The 19955-nt window shown below is 46.1% G+C and overlaps 1 protein-coding gene across 4 annotated transcripts in view; it reads left to right on the top strand.

Moving 5' to 3' along the window:
* The first annotated feature begins 1601 nt into the window (after positions 1 to 1601).
* Positions 1602 to 19955, top strand: part of LYPD6 (LY6/PLAUR domain containing 6) — a 38389-nt gene continuing 20035 nt past the window's right edge. Inside the window, exons 1-4 of one of the 4 annotated variants that reach the window (XM_083842699.1) lie at positions 1602 to 3939; positions 4633 to 4763; positions 6068 to 9571; positions 10048 to 10272. The gene's annotated coding sequence lies outside the window, so the exon portion shown is untranslated. The other 3 variants (XM_083842698.1, XM_083842700.1, XM_083842701.1) reach the window with 3 other exon arrangements.

Here is a 19955-nt window from a genome sequence, read left to right as displayed (position 1 = left end):
CTCCTCCCTCACAAAATGGCGGCCGCGGCGGCCTCGCCTCCTCACCTTTGCTCCTGCTCAAAATGGCGCAGCGGTGACTGCTGCTACCGCGGTCCTGCCCAGCTGCCTGGCGCGTTGGTTCCGTGACAGCAGATGGCTTTGCATCATTTACCAGTGCTTTATCTTTAGCTCGGTTCTTATCCTTCCCAAGCAGCGACGGACTTTATTTTGTGGTTAACCTCGTAATGCAGAAGCGCTAACTGTGAGCGTTGCTTTCTTCGTTGTTGCCTGGGGTGTGAGGCCAACCAGCCCCGCTGGCTGTCGCTGCGGGCCCTCAGCACCTCCTGACCTCGCAGGGTGGGTAACCAGGTCCTCAGTTTCTCAGGACCACAACGGGAGCCTTTCTCCCCCTCCAGCTGCACGTCCAGATAACCCACTAATGAGTCTGCTCCTGGTGCCAGCTGGACTGGATCCCAATCTGAAACTATTTTAAGCGTACGTGTATATTTAAGCGTGTGAGTAGCCCCACTTGAATTCAATTCACTTTTTGGGACTGGGCCGTGGTGGAAGAGCTGGAGGGCTTTGTGGTGGTGAATGAGGCATTCACGTCCTTGTTGCGATACTCTTTTGATGAATGTGCTTGGCTTTCCCAGCAGCGTGAGCTAGCACCGAGCCATAGCTGCTGCTGGCTGTCAGAGCATTAATTATCCCTGAACAGGGAGAGTTTGTCTCAGCTATATTCTGTGTGAAACTACGTAATCTCCACGATGAAAATTTCTGTAATGAAAGTAGACTGCAGATGATCAGTTGTCGCTATGCTATTTAAAGAACAGAATCTTTTAAGTGATATCTAATGAGCTTGTATTATATGAAGAAAATAGAATAAACTGTGCACCTCCCATTGATTTCTCTCCCACTGAAGCAATATATCTTATTCAATATTTGATATTCAAAACAGAGATTTGAAGGAAAAAATTGAGTTTTCAATACTCCAGGAAGAAACGCACAAGAGCATTTTATATTTTAAAAGATACCCCCGTATTCCAGCAATAAGAAAGCGTTTGAGAAGCAGCATTTGGTGGCCTGCTTCCGGCATGTCGTGCAGCCCTGGGATGAGGGCTGGAGTTCTGCAGCGTTCCCCAGTTCTGCAGCTTGGGGAGCATCGGCTGCCCGGTTCCTGTCGCTGTGGCGTTCGTGGTAGATCTCATCATGTATTTGCCACTTGCTCTGGATCCCTGCCTCCCCCAGGTGAGGGCATTTGTCTTCATGCTGATGCAATTTTACAGCTCTCTTCTCATTCCTGCGGGGAACCAGACTGCTTGGCTCCATGGCTGTTAGCATGAACTGCTTGCGGAGAGGTAAACAGATAGGAGAAGTTGTGGTCATTTCTCAGGTTCATTATAAATCCTTCAAAATATTGCTTGTTCCCCGTTAGATAAGAAGAATCATAGGTACAGTTCAAATACCACGATCTAACCTGAAGTTTCCTTAGAAATTGCTATTACTAATTTAGTACAAAAAAAGCAAAGTTACTTGATGATACTTGGTGGTATTCCTGGATGGTTTTCCATTTCCTTTGCATATATTTAATAACAGTAATTAAAATAACCTGAAACGCTCTTCTCAGCCCAGAGATGCCAGCGGAGCAGGAGAGAAACGTAGCTGGGATTTTGTAGCTCAACAGCTCCTAGGCTATTTCCCTCCAGCTCACCATGAGAGCAAAATAACCGGATCAGATCTGGACTGGCCATCTCTACATTCAAATCCTCAAAGTTTATCTCATCCTCTCTCATAAGGATTTCTTTTAGCCAGCTTGGGAGCAGCTTAAAAGAAAATTAGGAAAACAAAGATGGAATCGTGGAGTGACATATCATAATGAGACCTTTCAGTCTCTCCGAACTTTCTCATTAACTTGCACCGAATGCAGACTTCAAAATTACAAAAGGATTTTCTCTCATAGCCCATAAATAGTCTGTGCTTAGAATATACCACATTGTCTCAATCTTTTTGGCTTATTCCCAAAGCCGCTTCTTTTGGCATGCTACAGTTGATGGGAATGATATTGTAGGAAGAACAAAGTACAGTTTTTCCAAAGGAAATGATAAATCTGCTGTGGGCTTTCAAAGCAAGCTAACATAATCATCAAGTGATTTTTCTTCTTTTTCTCTTTTTTCCCCCCCTCAGGAATGTAGGAAGAATACGGATGTTATTTTGGACCATTAACATCCTAAGTATAAAGACATGTAAAGTATTCCCCAATGGCTTCTCCCCCCTTCTTTTGTTTATTTTTCTTATTTTATAAAACTAAAAGCTTTTTTTTTACCCTGTGTATAAAACATATAGTAACATCACACCACAGTTCTGCCAAACTGCCACTTAACATGAACAATTACTGTTTCCCTCTGCAGAATCATTTTTTTTTTTTAATCAGTTTGTCCTTCCCACATTTCTCACTTTATCTCCTTAATGTATAAAGCCAAGGAAGACACCTTGCTGAAAAGCAACTCCATCTGTACAATGCAGGCAGCAGGTGCTATGATTAGGTTGCTGGTAGCAGATATCCTCAACCCATCACAGTAATTTTGATGTAAAAGCAAGAGAGGAAAAAAAAATATTTTTTTATTTAAATATTTTTCAGCCCAATTAAACAAGAAAGACTAAAGTTGGTGGGATCCTGGCATTAATTCAGCTTTAGTGGGCATTGGATCAGGTGTTTAACAGCATCAGATGTCGAGTTTCAAGCCAAATGAGGGCTCTCTGCTCTGGGGCACCGAGCAGCCCAAATGGTCCTAAGGAACGCCGGAGCTGTCTCTGAACCAAAAGATTGCGCGTTTGATGCTGGCAAAGGTTTCAGGACATTTCTGCAATTCCCAGAATCTGGCAAAATCTGTAAGGGAAAAATTGCACATCAGTCTCTTCTTGGTCTTGGAGCTGGAGAGGAAACGTTGTGGCAAAAGTCCACGTGCTGCTTGAGCAGCTTTCTGAACAGGCACCAGCGAAGTGACATAATCGTATTTTTCTGTATCAAAGACAAACGGCCAGAGGCAGAGGCTGGAGTTCAACGTGCTGTTATTTGTGCCACCACAGAGCTGCTTTCTCTGCCCAGCTCGTTCGTGCAGCCTGACACCATTTCCGTGGAAGGGGGTGTCAGCCTATTTGGGTGTGATTTGGGCTATTTCTTCCACATCAGGTTGGCACCGCTCTCACGTGCCTTCTGCTGCTTGTCTCTGCACTTAAAGCTTTTTTCCCTGAGATAAACTTGATGTTTTAGTCCCCCTTGGTGTTTTTTCATATTTTTTTTATTTTTTTTTGTTCCCTTGTATCTTGGTTGTGCTCTCTACCTAGTTATGGTGGAGAGCTGAGAACTTGCATACAGGTATTTTCTTTAGAATTAATGAGGATCCAAGTGTCATTCATAATCAGCTACGAATATCAGAATTTATTGGGAATCTTCTTCAAATGATTTTTTCCCTACCTAAAAAATCCCCAACAAAATGACCAGGAAGCTTAGGTGTTTTGTATCTGAATATTTTGGTGTGTTGGCAAATGGAGAGATGCTCCTTGTGTGGCTTTTACCCAGGGAGGCTGTACTTGGTGTCAGAGGTGATTTCCTGGTTTTGCTTGCTCCTCTAGTAGGCAGGGTATGGAAAAAAGTAAAAGGATTGTTTTGGTCATTTTGTGAAAAGCTGGGTTATTTATCACACAACTTTAGTGTTCCCTAGGCCGTGGTGTGTATATACACACACAAATTCTATCTGCAATGAGTAACTGTAGCCCCTCCACTCTTTTTTAAGATTCAGGGAAGAAACAGAGATGCATTGGTTTGGGGAACAGGGAGCTGCTGTTTTTTTCCATGAAGTGGTTTTTGTTATTTACCAAAACCCACCAGAGAGCATCAAGCAGACAGGAGATCTGGCAGCACCACTGGAGGCAATACGTGCACGAGCATGTGGGAAGGAGGTAGGTGGCGTGGCTGTCTTCTGGAAGTGCGTGGCTTCGTGCAGAGGAAATGGCCTTAGTACTTTCCGACTGGTGGAAACAGATTTGTTTGCATCACCCAAAACCATAGGCCGTCTTACCTGTTTGCTGCTTGTTTTTATAACATATCTATGAAAGGTTTTCAGAATGCTTCAATTTCTTTGTGCGGTGTTATTTCTGTACTCAGAAACACTGGACTTTCCAAGATACTATCACGTAAAGGTGGCGAATTTCATTTCCTTACCCATTCCCAAGAGACGCTGCATTTTGCTTTCTGCTTTCTCCCTGTCCTCTGGGTGGGATGTGGCGTTTATCTTCACGGAGCAGGTCGCAAGGGTATTAATGCTTCCTTACGCAGATCCCAGGGAAAGAGTTAACAGAGTGCAGGCTATCAGGTTCATTTCCAATTTTCCACCAGACTGTAATGAAACGCCACAATGCGTCAAACCAAACCTCTCATTAGTCTCCCCATTAGTTTTCACTCTGGTAAATAAACCAAGGGTGCTACTAGCAGTTAATAATAGGCAATCAGGGTCTCTTTCACGGCTGCCACTTTTCTCCTTGCTCTTTGTGAAAAAGGAACTGCGTGGAAAAAAATTTACCTTCCTTTTCATTCCCCTAATTATTTTTTTTTAATCCTTCATTTCATGGTGCTGTGCTCTGCATGGCTGCCAGCGATGCAGAAACGCTCTGCGCATGGAGCACACTGGGGGCAGGCAGGATGCCGCGCACCGGCCCTGGGATCGATGGATGCTGCCAGAAATCTCCTGCCGGTGCCAACGCCCAGCAGCCAACTAAAACACGCCGTAAGTCGTCCGCTGAAATGTTGTTCTTGGTGGGTACAGCGGGCACGCTTAAACCGTGGCTGATAAAATGGGGAGCACGTTGTTAAAACATGCCACACACCTGCTGCTAGGAAGTACAAGCTTAGGTAGCTGCGTGTGAGTGCTGTGCTGCTTACTGTTTGGCTAGAGCTTCTGTGTGGTGTTTCTTAGTCAATTGTGTGGTTTTTTATTTATTTATTTGTTTTTTAATTATATCTAACTCGCATTGTTCATGGCCCGAAACCTGAAAAGAAAGTTTTTTGGGCATGCTTACGCTTTTAAGCATGCACTGGCTAAGTAACAAAGTTTCTAGCCAGGCAGAGGATGGCAGCTCCTTGAGGGTATAGGGATTTTCTCTGTCACTTAACAATGGATTTTCTTCAATCGTATGTTTCCCTTTCCCACGCACTTATTTCTCCACGTTATCCCTTGTCCTTGAAGCAGCCCTGCTTTTCCATCTAATTGTTCTTTACGTACCCATCTTTCTGTAAACCTGACCTCCTTCTTTCTTGCGCCGTTTTCTTGTTTATTTGAAGTATTGTTTTTTATTAAACCAGGTAGGTGTTATGTTTGGTTCTATTAAGTCATGGTCTCTCAAAGGGATGCCCAAAAGCAATCGTATTTGAGAGCTGCCATGGAAAATGAAGGGATACTGAACTCGTATGAACTCCTTTTTGAGATTCCTTTGCAGGTTGGGGTACTAGACTGGGTGCACTTAGATCAAATAATGGACCAGATTTTGGAGCAGATTTTTCTCTCTTCAAGTAATATTTAAACCAAGTCCCATGGAAGACACAGGAATGCCCAATGTGCCTTGATCTTTATAAAATGCTGCGATTTAATAGTGTGTTCCTAGTTTTAATACCAATAAAGTAATTTCTAAACAGCAGAGACCAGTAACACCATAGATTTTTACCTTAATTTCCTTCGTAGGACTGGAGAATTTGGTCTTGCTGTTATCACAGAAAGGCACCCATGACTGCTCATTCACTCTTTTGGCTCTGGAAAGCTGGTGAACATTATTAAATGCTGTTAATTATGTCACTAATTGCATGTGAAATCAAGGACTGTTTGGGCATGCAGGAGCCTAAGCCTTATATTTTAAACATGACTATAAAATACCGATAGCTTAGAATATGTCTCCAAGCTATTGTCCTTGAATCTTCTACCAAACAAGATGAGCACAATTAATCTTGCATAAAGTTTGGCAATGCAGCACTGTCGGTCTTGTTCCTGTGGCACAAATTTTAATACCCTCGTTGCTGATCTCAAACTTTTTCTTGCAGAGGCCACCCTTTTTGAAAAACAGGGTTCTGTGGGGCCAGCACGCAAACACCCCGTGTTGCCTGAGGTTTGTAGGAAAAGGGTGGTAGCTGGGCACAGCTCTGTGTCTGAACCCTCCTGTATCTCTGAAGATGTGCGTGCTCAGTTCCCATCAACAAGCAAGACCACGGCTATAACATATACAGACTCAGGGTACTGGGAAGCACAGTAATGTTTTGCCATCTCTTTTTGGTGAAAAAACAGAAAGCGGCGGACTGCGAGGGCAGCTCTGAGAGCAGCCATGTGCTTTGCGAGCATCTCTGTGCCCTGGCTTTTATGCAGCCTGACCGTGGAAGTCCCAGCCCGACATCCACCAACCTCCACCATCCGCTAAGTTTCTGTCCGGAGGCACAGATGCCGAGAAGTCCAGCCCTGCACCCAAACTAGACTAGGTCACGATGGACACAGAGAACGAGAAGGTAATAGTCCTGGCTTAGCTATTTTCTGGTGTTTGCAGGGAATGTGAGGGATCTGATCCAGCAGAGCTGAGCCATCGATGCATGCTGCTCTTCACATAAAAGATACGCAGCTGGAGAAATGGCTTCGTGTCCCCCAGCTGTGAACATTCATAAACCATCACAAGCAAGGGGATGAATAAACTGCATTGAACGTAGCAGTGCCACCAAGGCGTGCGCTGAAGATACTGTTAAATAGCAATGTCTTTTCATGCTTGGTCAATTAGAAAGTGTCTGAAGATGTATGAAAATTGAGATCTATTTTTAAATAGCGCACAAAGGCAGAGTCACAGTATTTAAGGCCCAGAAAAAAAAAGCCCCAACCATTTCTGAAGGAACAGATGTTCACGATTCATGCACCCTAAAGACAAAACAGGATTTGCTATCAACAGAACTAATGTTGCTGGCCAGTTTTGTCTATATTTTTTAACTCTTTCATGTAAGCTTTTAAATTAATGAACTGCTAATAACTACGAATAGCTAGCTGTTGATGGTCCGGGGTTACCATTTTTGACTTGGTGTGACAGAACATCTGCTTGGATGTCCTGGTTCATTGGTGCTCGTGAGCCTGCCATAAATATCTTGTGTCAATGCTACAGCTCTCAGCAAAGGGATACGTACGGTGCTCGGCTGCGGCGCGCAGTCCTCCTCAGGAGAAGGAATACGTGACTTTCACAATGAGCTACCCAGTGTTTTTGTGGTTAACATCAATTATTTCTTTAATCCTCAAAGCTGTATGGGACTCTTAAAACGCCTTACGATTTATTTCATAACTTACATAATTTTACAAGTTACTTTAAAAACAGCTTTATAAACCAAGTTCCGGGCTGTCAGAAATTACTGTTTTATATATGCACACAGTCAGGTAGGTACACCTCTGCTCCTACTGATGGAGTTGTGAATTGGCGTGTATCGATCCGTGTAAAACCCTTTTCAATTACACATTTTGACCTGCAGAAACACAAAGCTTTTGTAACCCTCTTGAGATGTACAGCTTTTATAATCCCGATACTCTTGTGGGATTTCTGTCCTTTTAAGCCTTTTATCTTCCTGGTGCTGTGCCTTGCTGCTCCTTTTGTCTTCTGTTCACTAAACTCATCACCTCTATTGTTACGGTTGATTCCTTGGGATGATTCATGATCCCTTGGGAGCTCCAGCCAGGTGAGCTGATTCCTATTAATGGTATTTGTGGGAATAGATATGAAAATAATTGCCTGTGTATTGTTAAGTCCTATATATCAGACTTGGCTTTTTCATTCTAAAGGATTTAACAGTGACCTGATTCAGGAGCTTGGTCCTCTGGTGCTTGGCTCACTGCTGGCAGTATTCAGCATCTATTCCACTCTTTTAACCTTGTTCTCTCATTAGCCTACCTGAAGAGGGGATTTCTCGCTATCTGGGGTCCAAGCTGGCTAGCACCTCAGCCCACGGAGAGGGCCACGTTAGCACCGAGTGCTCGAGGTGCTCCAGTAAGTTTTACAGCCACCACCTGATGGGACCTGCCAGTAATCCTCACAAGATGTGCTCCTCTGGCCAAACCAGTGCCCGATATTTAACTGGGGTTGCCGTAACTTCCTTCTCAAGTGGGCTTTCAGGCTCCTGCCCTCTCCATCCAAGCGCTGCCTGCTCAGCACCCAGCGCTGCTCCACACCCAGCCCTGACTAAGGCCTTTTGCCCAGGGCTGCCATCTGCCTTTCAAATCACCTGCCACAGCACTCGGCGTCCCGGCTCTGCCCCGGACCCCGAAACGCTCGGTACCTCGAAGCAGGGCGAGGAAGGGCATCGTGTCCTGCCCGTGCAGAGCTTTGGTCTCCTGTCCCTTTAGCAGACCTCTGTATTTATTGCCCGTTCTGCTAGGCGTTTCCTCTCATTCCCAGGCGCTTCTTCAAGCCCTCCTTCAGGTGACCTTTGGGATATGATGGTCTGTGGAGGTCAGCCCATGGCTTTTTTTTTTTTTTTAACCTTAATGAGTGATCTACTACACAGTATTTTTCCTGTGAAACTATGGAATCTTTAAAATGAATACTAATACTGCAGCTACCCTAAAGGAGGACATGGACCTCTGTTTCCAAGCTGCCATGCACATCAATCCTAAGCAACCAGTCTAAAGCTTCGCAGTCTTTTCAGTGAGCAAACCTCACTTGTGTCGACAGAGTAACTCTTGAAAAAATGAAATTACACACGGAATTGGGCTCAAAACCCCCCAGACGACAAAAATACCTTTGGCTGTGTCAGAGAAGTGCGTGAGAGAGCTTGCACTTGCAGATTATGTTCCCGTAAACATGCAGAGAGGAAGCAGGAGCAGGAAATACCGGTGCTGCCGCGCCGGGCTCCCGCCGGAGCCCGTGCCCCTGGTTTGTGCGCAGGGAGCAGGAGATGGGGATCGGGGCCGGGCTGCGCAGCTTCAGCATCAGCAAGAGCCTCCCTGCCTTTACGAGCAGCTTCCAGCCAGCAGCCAACGCTGATTTAATACTAATGCTTTTCTGATGAATTGTCTCTTAGTCTGTTTTGAATGCTTTCTGCATGACTAATTAATGTACCGAAATAAATTAAATTGCCTTGTTAAACTTTACGCTAGTATGTACAAACAGGCGGCTGGTAGTCACGGCTCTCACTCGATATTTTATCTAATCTTCGCGTTCTCAAGGACGGGGCACTGCTTGTTATCTAAAAGCCACTTAACTGCGTGAAAACCTGATGTCATGCGTCTCTAAATATGTGTAGGTATTTGTGCTCAGTCTGTTGAGAAACAGGCTGGAATATAGCGAGATGTACGTAATTACATTCTTCTAATGATAACAAAACCCACTTGAAATTGGCAAGAGATGAAAACCTGCAGCCTCATATATGGAATTTTGCTTGAGTAAAGCGTTCTGTAACATTATGCTGGGATAAAACGGCGTGATTCATCGCTGGAAGGACACTCCCATCTGGAGCAGATAGTTAGAAATCACTCGCCATTGACCCTCCTGAGCGCTGGCATCAGCTCCTTGGAGAGGAGAAGCAGCGGGGGTAAGGAATCGCGTGGCGGGAGGCTCTGCGGTGCCCGGGCACCTCGCCGCGGAGAGCGGCGGTGGGATGCCATTCCTTTCCCTTTTGGCTGCTCTCCCAGACCTGGCCGTGCTGCGGGGAGCTTGGGAGGGGGGAGCCTCTCTGCTTGCACCGTGGGGCCGTAACCCCCCCCCCCCCATGCAGCGACTCGTCTGCGTGTGCGCTCAGGGCTGTCTCCTGCTTACATTCGTGCGACCGCGGGGCTCCACTCCCACTTTTGAGTTTACCCTTTGCCATCTGCAGATTTTCTTCGTAAAGCAAGGGAGACTTGTGCGAGAGAGCAGAACAGCAAAACAATTTTGGTTGATTTATATATGCGCATATATATACGTATGCTTGAAATAGTTTTGCATCTCATTTCTAACAACGCCTGAAAGGAACCTAGGGCTCAGCACAATCTCTGCCCTGCTAAGATCCTAATCTTCCCCCTCTGCCAGGCAGCGGCCAGACGCGCAGCGGGCACGTTTGCTCCATGACGGAGCAGCCTGGCTGCCGCAGGACGGAGCCGGGGCACTCACGGAGCACGCAGACGGAGCTCCCACTGCGGGGAGCCGGGAACCGGCCGGTGGAGAGCACCAGGAGGATGTCCCCGGGGTCCCCGCTCCGCTGAGGGCACGATGGGAGCCCCCTGACCGGCGGGGCTGAAAATACATGGTGCAAAGGTATGTCTCTTTTTGTTGTAATCTCCTCTTTCTAACCTTTTTTTGTTGTTGTTGTTTTTTAACTATGGTAAAAAAAGTGATCTCTTAAGTGTAGAAGTTGATTCAGTTGACACGCACTTAGAAAAAATGTGTTTTAATTTAAATGTTAATGTTTTTAGCACTGTATGCATAATAAACACCAGTCAGACTATTTAAATTCAGGTTATTTACTAGCAGCTCCACTAAAGGTGGAGCAGTGGGGCAAGCCCCTCCTGCCCACGCACGGGGTTTCGGTACAACCGAGTAGAAGTTTCCACGGCTGTGCGTGGACCCTGGTGCCGAGGAGCAGGCTGCGGAGTGGGGCTGGCAGCACAGCCCCGTCCCGTGGGGTTGCAGCAGCTTTACACTGCTCTCAGCGGCTTCTCTGCAGCGTGGATGTGCCAGCCTGCAGGGCTCAGCTCCGTGATGCTGAGAACTGAACCCGGGAGACGCGTGTGCCCAGCTCCGCGGGCGCTTTGTCCGGGCGCTTTGTGCCATTCGGTGATGGAGCGCGTGGATGCGCAGTTACGTGTCTGGCTGGACTGCCCTGCTCCCCAGCACGGTTATTTTGGATGTGGCAGGCGTTACGAGGTGGGGCTGTGATTCCCAAGTGTCTGTGAAATCGTGGTTCTTCGCAAATTGTTTTCAAAGTAAAAGCAAATGGAATAATTATATACATCATGATTCTTCAAAAGAGAACTGCATTGCTGATGCAGAAGAAATTCCTACTCTTTACTGTTATTAAAAGCAAACAAATGGACACCATATCACTATGTAAAAAAAAATTAGTTTCTTAGAGAAATAATTGTGTTTTCAGTCGTAGCCAGAGCATGCCCTCTTTTCTGCTAAAATATGTTTCCTTTGGAGGCAATATTGACAGCTTCTTAATGATGGTTACATTCTATAGCTAGTGGGATGAAAACTGCATCACTTGCCCATATAATAATATAATATAATGCTATATTGTTCTTTCATGCTGCTGTGTGATTTCTTTGATATCTTGGAAACTCTTCCTTAGTAATGGATATGGATAGAGATAAAAACCTGCACAAATAGTGGCAGTACCTGCAGGAATATCCATCCTGCCTGGTACCTTTTTAGGTGTGTATTTGTTGATTTTGCAGCACTAGATGCTCAAGGCATGCAGGGGTGCTGTGCTTTGTCATTTTTGCCCACGCAAGATTTGTTGCGAGACCAGGTCAGGATTGCTATTTGTTGTGAGGACAGGTCAGATTGCTATCGTGGACTGAACTTCCAAAGGGCAGAACTGGCACAATAGATGTATTCTCTCAAAAAACGATTATGTCGCCTCAGAGAGCTTGTTCCGTGGAAATTAATGTCAAATAACAAAGGTCTCAGTGTGAACTGGGCAGAGATCCCCAGTGTTGCCATCAACGTACCTTTGGAAGGATCGTCGTTGAGTTTTTCACTTCTCTCACGGCGGGAGCCCCGTTCCGCACAGACACAGCTACCAGGTCGCAGCAGAGCCTGCGGCCGCTGCGCACGCTGGTGTCAGGATGTCAGACGGGCCCTGCCTTACCGCTCCGTTTTCAGGGCTGCGGGGCCACAAGGATTTCCCACGTTGGTGTTTGGCCTTCTGGGTTACGGCACAGCGGTGCCGTCCACCACGTAGCGGGCACAGGCGCTCGGGGGAGGGCAGCAGAAATGAAAACATGGGTGTTTCTGCCTCAGGAAGCCATGAACTCGCACACTCCTTGTGTCGCCAGAGAGGTGTCGCGAGGAGGTTTCTCCACTAGATCTGCCTTCGCATCGCTGCCGAACGAGGTAAAAAATAAAGCATCGGCGGGGCGCTCGTGGGCGGGTGATCACTGCAGTAATAACAGCCATTTGGCTCATTAGTGCTGCTTGGACAGCGATTCCCAACCCACCGCCGGTTCGTTACGCAGACACCGAGGACAGGCCTTCAGCCGGCCTTCTCCTCTGGTCTAACCCCGCGGCCTCCTGTAGGGCCAGGGATGTGCCAGCGGGGAGGGAACCCGACCCCTCAAGTTTCCACTGTGTTTTTTAGACCAATGCCGACATAAAAACCTCTGAAAAGTTGGCCTGGTTGGGATACAGAAGAGGACTTGTTTGCTGTAAATCTAAAACTTTATTTATGCGTCAGTGATCCACTTGTTTAATTATCTGGCATTTACACGTTTGATCTTGAGCCTGATTTCCTTGGACTTTCTGGTGTAAAAGGCAAAGTAGAAGTTACCGTGCAGTTTAGAAACAGTTCTTTTTGTTTGTTTTCAGTTCCTGCTCATGAGTAGGGTTGGGGTTTTCCAATGAAAACCCAAGTCTGAATTTCTAGATTTGTCCCAGATTCCCACTACCGTCAGAAACTGGTCAGCAAGGCTAGCAGGCGGTTTAAAGAGCATTAACATAATTGCTGTACTTCCTTCAAGGCGTCGTTTGATGAACCTGGCCGCAGTAAGCTGTAACACACCCACCCACCCCTTTTCCTGGCCCCCACATCGCATCTAGCGTCTGTCAAATTGATGTGATGGAAAAGGCAGAGCAGCTCGCAGAGGTCAACTGAGCCAACGGCAGAGCTTGGACGATGGTGAATGTGCAGGAAAGAGTGAAGTGTGTATTGATACGCCTGATCGGTTAGTTCGATAAAGCTCAGCAAGACGTATTTAGTTAAAATGAGCTCATTTTCCTTGAAACCAAATGCTTATTTTAATCCTAGGGTGGCTGGATAAAATGTGGTGTATCTTGATTGCTGATAGGTATCTTCCTTTTGTAAGAAGCTATTTACTAAGTGAGAATAGCGCAAAGTAGGTGGTAAGGTAGAATTGCTGTTACTTCTTTGGCACTGTAGATAGATTTCTACATTAAACAATACCTTCTTGTGGTATAATTAGAAAAGAATGACGTGAACACTAATATATTCCATGTTTATTTCATCATTTTCTTTATTTTGGACTCGATTATTTCCTTGGGAAGACAGGTTAGTTTGAATGACAAGACTGCTTGATTGCTGGAAAGCCTTCTTTCTCTTAAAAAGCTAAAAATCTTTCAGTTTTCCTTTTTTGCTGAGTATTAGAATGGTTGTATCGGTTCTTCCGTGCCCATTCCCCCCCTGTTGAATTTCCCATGTTCTTTGTTGTGGGGGGTGACCTACTCACAGAAGAGCGTGGCTCTTATCCCGCAGTCACCATATGCTCCAGCAATGAACACCGCTTTCCGTGAGTGCCAGTATTTGTTCTCTTGTGCAGTGCTTCGTTGTCTCTAGTACAGCTCTTATAATGCTGGTGTGGAACTGTGAGATGTATGCATAGAGGAGGAACAGTTTCGTCACGGACCATATATCACTGTTAACTTCTGAAATATTGCTGACATTTGTATACCAAATAAAATGGTGACTAATTGCTTGGCACGTGTTAAAAAGAGAGAAGTTCCCTGTAAATGGTGTTGCCATTTGGACGTTGTGCAGCTTCATGCCTACGTGACCCATGGTTAATGTTCTTCTTCAGTGCAGCAGGGTGTGATTTGGTCACAGTCCCCAACGCTGCTGTTTATTTGGATCGCCACAGAGCCGAGGCTGCTGTTGAGGCTGTGTCTCTCTTGGAGGGGATACTGCAGATGCACGCAGCAGGAGCTGCGCCTCGTGCAAGGCATTTAGCTGGCTGTCATACGTGGAAAATTCTTCACGGGAGTTAAATACTGGGATGTCCTTTGAATGAAGATATAAACTGTCCTGCTTGCTCCTTCACCAGCGTGTATTTCTGAGTAAGCTGTGGCAAGGGCATGCCTTGGTGCTTTGCCTGGTTTTTATATTAAACAGGGTTTGCACTAGATAGAATGGGATGGGAGGAATAGAGTCAAATATAAGTAAATGTTTTATTGCCTCCTCTTTCCTGTTCATATATGTCTGAATATAATCAATTATTCAGATTCTGGGGGGGTTGTTTGGCCTATAGTTCTTTTTCTATACAACTGCCTTTCTTTACCAGAATTACATAAATTTCTGTCATCAAACTCTGTCAGCAGTTCCTTTATATCAGCAAACGGGCTGCTTTTGTGTGTACCTACTTTCACCTCATTAGCTGTCGTGCAGACAAATTGTGGCTTGTAGGTAGCTGACTGCCTGCCTGCTGGCTGACTCCCTGTGTACTGGAGGTATTTGGCCAGCAAAACATCAGTGTAAATATTTCAGCATTAGGCACGTTACAGAATTACTTGGGTTTGTACCGACAGGGGCGTTTCCTTCCTAAGGTCTATGCTGTGCAACAGGTTAATGAACCGCACTACTGGGGTTTAGAAATCAGTTTATAGTGGGGTGAAGAAAATATTCTGGAAGACTGGAAGTCATCTAAACCTGGTTGTTTTGCTGGTGTTTTATACCCAGAAATGCTGAAGGCTGCATGCCCATGACCTTGCCTAATTTAGAGCTTATTAGATATGGCTATTAAGTGCGCAAGGACATTATAAAAATTCCTCAAAAAAAAAAAAAAAATTAAACTTGCATGCCCGAGTTTGATCATTAGCCTCTGGTTTATTGCAGGAACTTTCAAATGCTAGCACAGCAGCAGTTTGTGTATTTTCCCCCTTCAGTAATAGGAAATTGCTAACTCCAGCCCCGGCTCCCTTTCGCTGTTATTGTCCCGCTGCTCGTGCAGAGCCTTTCACATGAAACCGCTTCCTGGAGCAACTCCGTGCTGCTTTCCAGGACTCGCACTGAAGTGTGGCCAGGGCTGGCTGCTGCTCCTCATCCCTTGATGCCCCAGTGTTCGGCTTGCTGCTGCTGCTGAAGGCAGCGCTTTTCTGCCTGGCTGTGGAGGGAGACACCGGGGACGCTCGTTTTGGGAGTTACACCGACGGTAGGGTTGTAGGATGTATGTTTTTACATCAATTGCTTGTGCCTGCAGTTCTGCTGTGGGAGCTGAGGTGAAGGCGTGCCATAAAGGTGTCTGAAAATAGGTATGGTGGGGAGGAGAAGGGAAACCAACCCAAAATGTTCTTCACTTGAACAGCTGCTTGTCTTAATGTCTGCCAGTTCCACATTTTCATCTGTTTGTTGCTCTGTATTGGCATGTGCAATTTTTGAAGTAAACGATGTAGATTCAGCTGTGGTACTTTTCAGATGTTATTTTTGAACAATCGCACCCATCTTCTTTTTAAGCTGATTTGGGCAATTGCTCGTACAACCCGTTTCCCAAAATAGCACTGATGCGAGTGGAAACAATAGCTCTTGTCTCCGAAATAATGGGAGTTCTTTATAAAATTTCAGCCTCTTAAGATGTCGGCGCGCACATCTGTTGCTAAAGTCATACGGTCTCGTTGGTTTCCAGCAGCTTGGTTGCAAAATCCCAAGGAGCAGCAGCTTAGTCTCAGCACCCCAAATAACTCGAACCTTTTCAGCTGGCATCCTCCTTCCTGGAGAGCGCGTGGGTTCGTTTGGATGCGATAAGCAGAAGCGGCGGCGGCTGAGATGCTGTGATGTGTTGGTGAGTGGTCAGGGGTGAGACGCGGGGTGTTTGGGCTTCTTTTGGGAAAGTTACAGCAGTGCTCACGTTGTTTGAATTGATCAGCCAAGTGTGTTTAGGCAGGACAATCAGCCTGATAGCTCTAAAGTGCAAATGCAGCTGGTTTAGACTGGAGCCGTATGCATTGTATAAATACCCACCTTTAATGGTGTTTGGCTGAGTGCTATCGGAAGGGGTTTATGGCACTTCTGTAGGTCTAAATGAATGAAATAAAACAGGCTGTCTGACTTTTCATAAACAAGGCAAACCTTCATGCAAAGGTGGTTTTGATATGGGTGCCAGTGGGTTTTCACGCCCAGCTTGGCTAATGCTGTTGTTGTGGTATCGCGTGTGTCTAAATATTTAAAGGAGTTTAAGTTATCTTTATGTACTTTGTTTATACTGCATCTACCAAGAGCTTTGTTTTTGTGTAGGCTGATGAGGAAGAGATGTTAAAAGCGTTCTCAAACTCTCCAAGCCTTGAGCATTCAGCCGAGGAAGTTTCTTTTCCTAGGATTCTTGGGTTAAGAGAGTCTAAAGCTAACCAAGTAGGGGGCTGGATTTCGCAGAAACCCCTGCTGGTTTAAGAGCATTCTTTCCAGACAAACATTTGGGGCTAAACTGCGGAGGAAGCAGATGCCAGCCTGCAGACATGAGGAGCTAATATCTCTTCAGATGCCCTCAAGCCCCTGAGGATGCTTCCCGTGGCCAGGTGAGCGCGGGGCAGCGACAGCGGCTGTCACTGGGGCGGCTCCACGCGGCTTCAAGGCATGTCCAGCTGGGGAATCATTGCTGCCGTGTTTCAGAGGGAGAGCATCCGAGGCAGTCAGCTAGAAACAACATTTTTTGGTGGAGGGGAAAACTCTAATGATTACCGGCAGTGCAGAAGAAGACCAAGTGTCCTTGTCCCCTTCCTTTTACTTCCTCTGTTAAATGATGAGTGTATATACATGGATTTGTTAGTTGGTCTTTAAAGACTGAAAAGATTTAGAAATTGTTTTATGAGTGCCAGGCAAGCTGCTACACAAGTGTGAAAGTTTTTGTTGCTATTAAGTTGTTTTCAACAAGAGTTTAGCTTGTTTGCTCCAAACCGCACAGTGCTTTAGCATATGACATAGTACAGAGGTTCGTGTCTTTAAAATGTTTTAAAAATCCTTACTGTAATTTTCTTAATCTTAACTCATTCCCAGATAAACAGAGCTTTTAAATACTTCTGCCTCAGTATGCCTCAGCCCTAGATCTTTCTCGTTGTTTTTCCGTGGTACTGCTGCATTGAGCAAATTTCAGGTGAGGCAGCTATGAGCACTGTTAAAGCAACAGATTTCTACCCACTTAACCACAGGACACTTTGATCTACACTAAAACATTTCAGCTGGGAATGATGCTGTGTGTAGCCTGGTGTTAGCCTTACAAGGACAGCAGACCTCTGGCTTTCTGGAGCTGACGAAATAAAAATATTTCAGCATGAGCCAGTTTGACAGCAAAACAGCCGGCGGCGTGTGTTGCCTCGAGCAGACCACGAGCCCCGTGCCTGGTGAGACCTGTTTTCCTGTGGTTTGGGCCTTACTGTGGTTTGTAATTGAATCTTTTCTATGGTCACAGCACCCAAATGTTTTTTCTCCTTGCTCTTGCACCAGGTTGCTCTTCTGCCTGTCTCCAGTGCAAAAAGGCGCAGAAATGCTGGGTGACCCTGGGCTGGCTGGGTGCACTGGCTGCTGGTGGGACTGGAGGTGGCAAATCCTTGTGTATGAAGCTGTCAAACGAGCGAAAAGTTAAATAACAAACTTGTTTCCCTCACCTTGACTGTCTGGTGCCGTTAAAACTTTTTAGCACTTCTGAGGATATAAAAATACTTATTTTCTAGCTAGCTTTTAAATGCCTTTTAGTGGATTAGTTTGGATCACATCAACTAAGAGCTTGATCATCTGCCAGCCGCTAGAGGTGGGCCAAAGCTTTGTAAATTAATGAGCTCGAGGCGATTAGGACAGGTCTTGGTGCTTTGGACTGTGCACCAAATTGCTTGCCAGGCAAGGTGTGCAGTACTGTAAGCCTGGCACCTTTTTTCTTTTAATTCTTGTACTGTGAGGGTGCTTGCCTGGCTCGGCAGTCAAACTAAATGTGAAAGGCTCTGGCTCTGATGCCAGTGAATGGAAATTATATTGGGGTACCAAAAGCTAGGGTCGAGATGATAACCACCACTTTCTTACAGTGATGCTGCTACAGCTGCCGTGATTCTGACTCCAGGCCAGGCTCAGCACCGTTGTGTGTGCAGCAGGCTTGTCTCTGGTGTCCAGTCCCAGGACGTGTGACGGGAAGAAGATCTGAGGTCTTGCAGCAGCCCTCCTGTGTTGCTGTCAGGAACGGGAAAGTGTCTTTGTTCAGGTGTGTTTGTACAGCTCTTGCACAGAGCTGCGGAAGGCTGCCCGGACCCGGAGACCCCAGCACATCTCACTGCCGTACTCCTGGCTGTTGGTCATGGAGTCCAGGCCAATGTCTTTAGTGTCTCCACTCGTGGAGGCCAGCCTTTGTCTTTAGTCTGCTTTCCTCTCTGATCGGTGTCCTGACTACGTAATCGCTTTTCTGAGATCTTGACAATCCTCTTCTTTCCGTGGATGTCTGAAAACGGTTTTCATTTGTTGGATATCATAAGCTTTCTTGAGGGAGGATTACTTTCAAGGTGATTTGTCTTGAAATGATTGCATGTGCTTCCAGCAGCTGTCAGCAGCATCTGGCAGGGCAGGACCACCAGTTAGCAGTCTTAGATCTGTCTGATCGCCGCTCATTCGTTGGATTTTTCGCATTATTCTCAAGCATTTCAAGTAAGACTTTAATATCCACTTGTTCTTTTCAAATCCTAAGTACCTGCAGACCTGTGCCAGTTAGTTTTGTGTTTATCAGGGCACCACATCCCACAATATGTCCATAAAAATGGGTTCATTACTCAGGGGTGAGGCTGTAGCTGCAGCCTCCAGGAGGTCTAAGTGTCTTTGGTCAGTCCTAAGCCACCCCATCTCCTGGGGTTTGGGTCTGTCTTGTCGGATTTGCCCAACGTGGGACATCGCCGTGGTCCGTGTGTGATCGCGCATGCAGCAGCTGCTTCTGAAACACCAGAAAAGTCATGTCCCATGGGCAGACCACGCACGACATGAGACTTGACTGTATGATCCAGCATCTTCTGTATCACCTGAAATGCTTTGCTCCTCTGACGTTCAAAACGAAGCACTGGGACTGCTTCAAGCCAGCACCACCACCCTACCTTTGGCGACCTTTTGACGCAAGGATGCTGCTTTTACCGAGCCTGTGCCTTCAGGGGTGGCATCCTCCGTGGCTGGTGCTCAGGGAGGTGATAACAGAGTGCACTTGTGCATGCAAATGCTTTTAAGGTTAAGCAGCCACTGCCTGCCTTGAGCAGGCTTGTAACAACTGCAGATTGTCTCCCATTCTGACCCGTAATTGTACTCTTCAACGTGGTTAAACCCCTGGGTGCCTGCAGTTCTCAGGATTGCATTAAGGTCTGAACCATTTCTAGTAATTCAAACCCAATAATAATTCTCCTGTCTCCAGCTGGGGTTTTAGGTTACCCCTTCCAGCCCTGTGTCATGTGCTCTGAATTTGGAAGTGGCGTTTGCTGCCTGCCTGTTGTGAAGTCTTTGCGCCTGCCTGGACTGAGTTAACTCCAGGCGCACTATGTGATAGCCCACATTGTAGTTTTGTTCTGTGCATCTAGAAGCTGATAATACGATAAGATGGTGACTGCCTCTCGAATTAAACGTATATATTTCTATTAACCCCGAGGGGAAAGTTGTAAAAGTGCTCTTTTGTTTCCAGTGCAGCACAGGAAGCTCATTTTGGCTTCGTTTAACATCACTGCTCAGATTGGCAGAGAGTCAGAAATTTAGTTACATGACATCATATCTCTGGCACAGCAGCATGGCTTGGAGCTTCTCAGAAGCCAAACCCCCCGATAATAAATCAAACACCGAAATATCTGTGCAATTCTGTCATAGCAAAAGACGGCTGTTTGTCACATTTTTTAATTTCTTCTCTTCCGTTTGGAGAAGAAAGGCAAAAATTTCCGAGGGGTCAGGATGATGGGGATCCTGCGGTACTGAATTGCGGCTGCAGGAGGGCTCGTGGTGTGGCCACCACTGCTGGCATGTCCCAAGGCTGGGGGGTGAAAAACCAAATCCG

This window comes from Anser anser, assembly GCF_964211835.1.
Source record: "Anser anser genome assembly, chromosome: 6".
In the NCBI taxonomy this organism is placed as follows: Eukaryota; Metazoa; Chordata; class Aves; order Anseriformes; family Anatidae; genus Anser; species Anser anser.
Note: the sequence above shows the minus strand (reverse complement) of the source record. Positions and strands in the feature narration are given on the sequence as shown.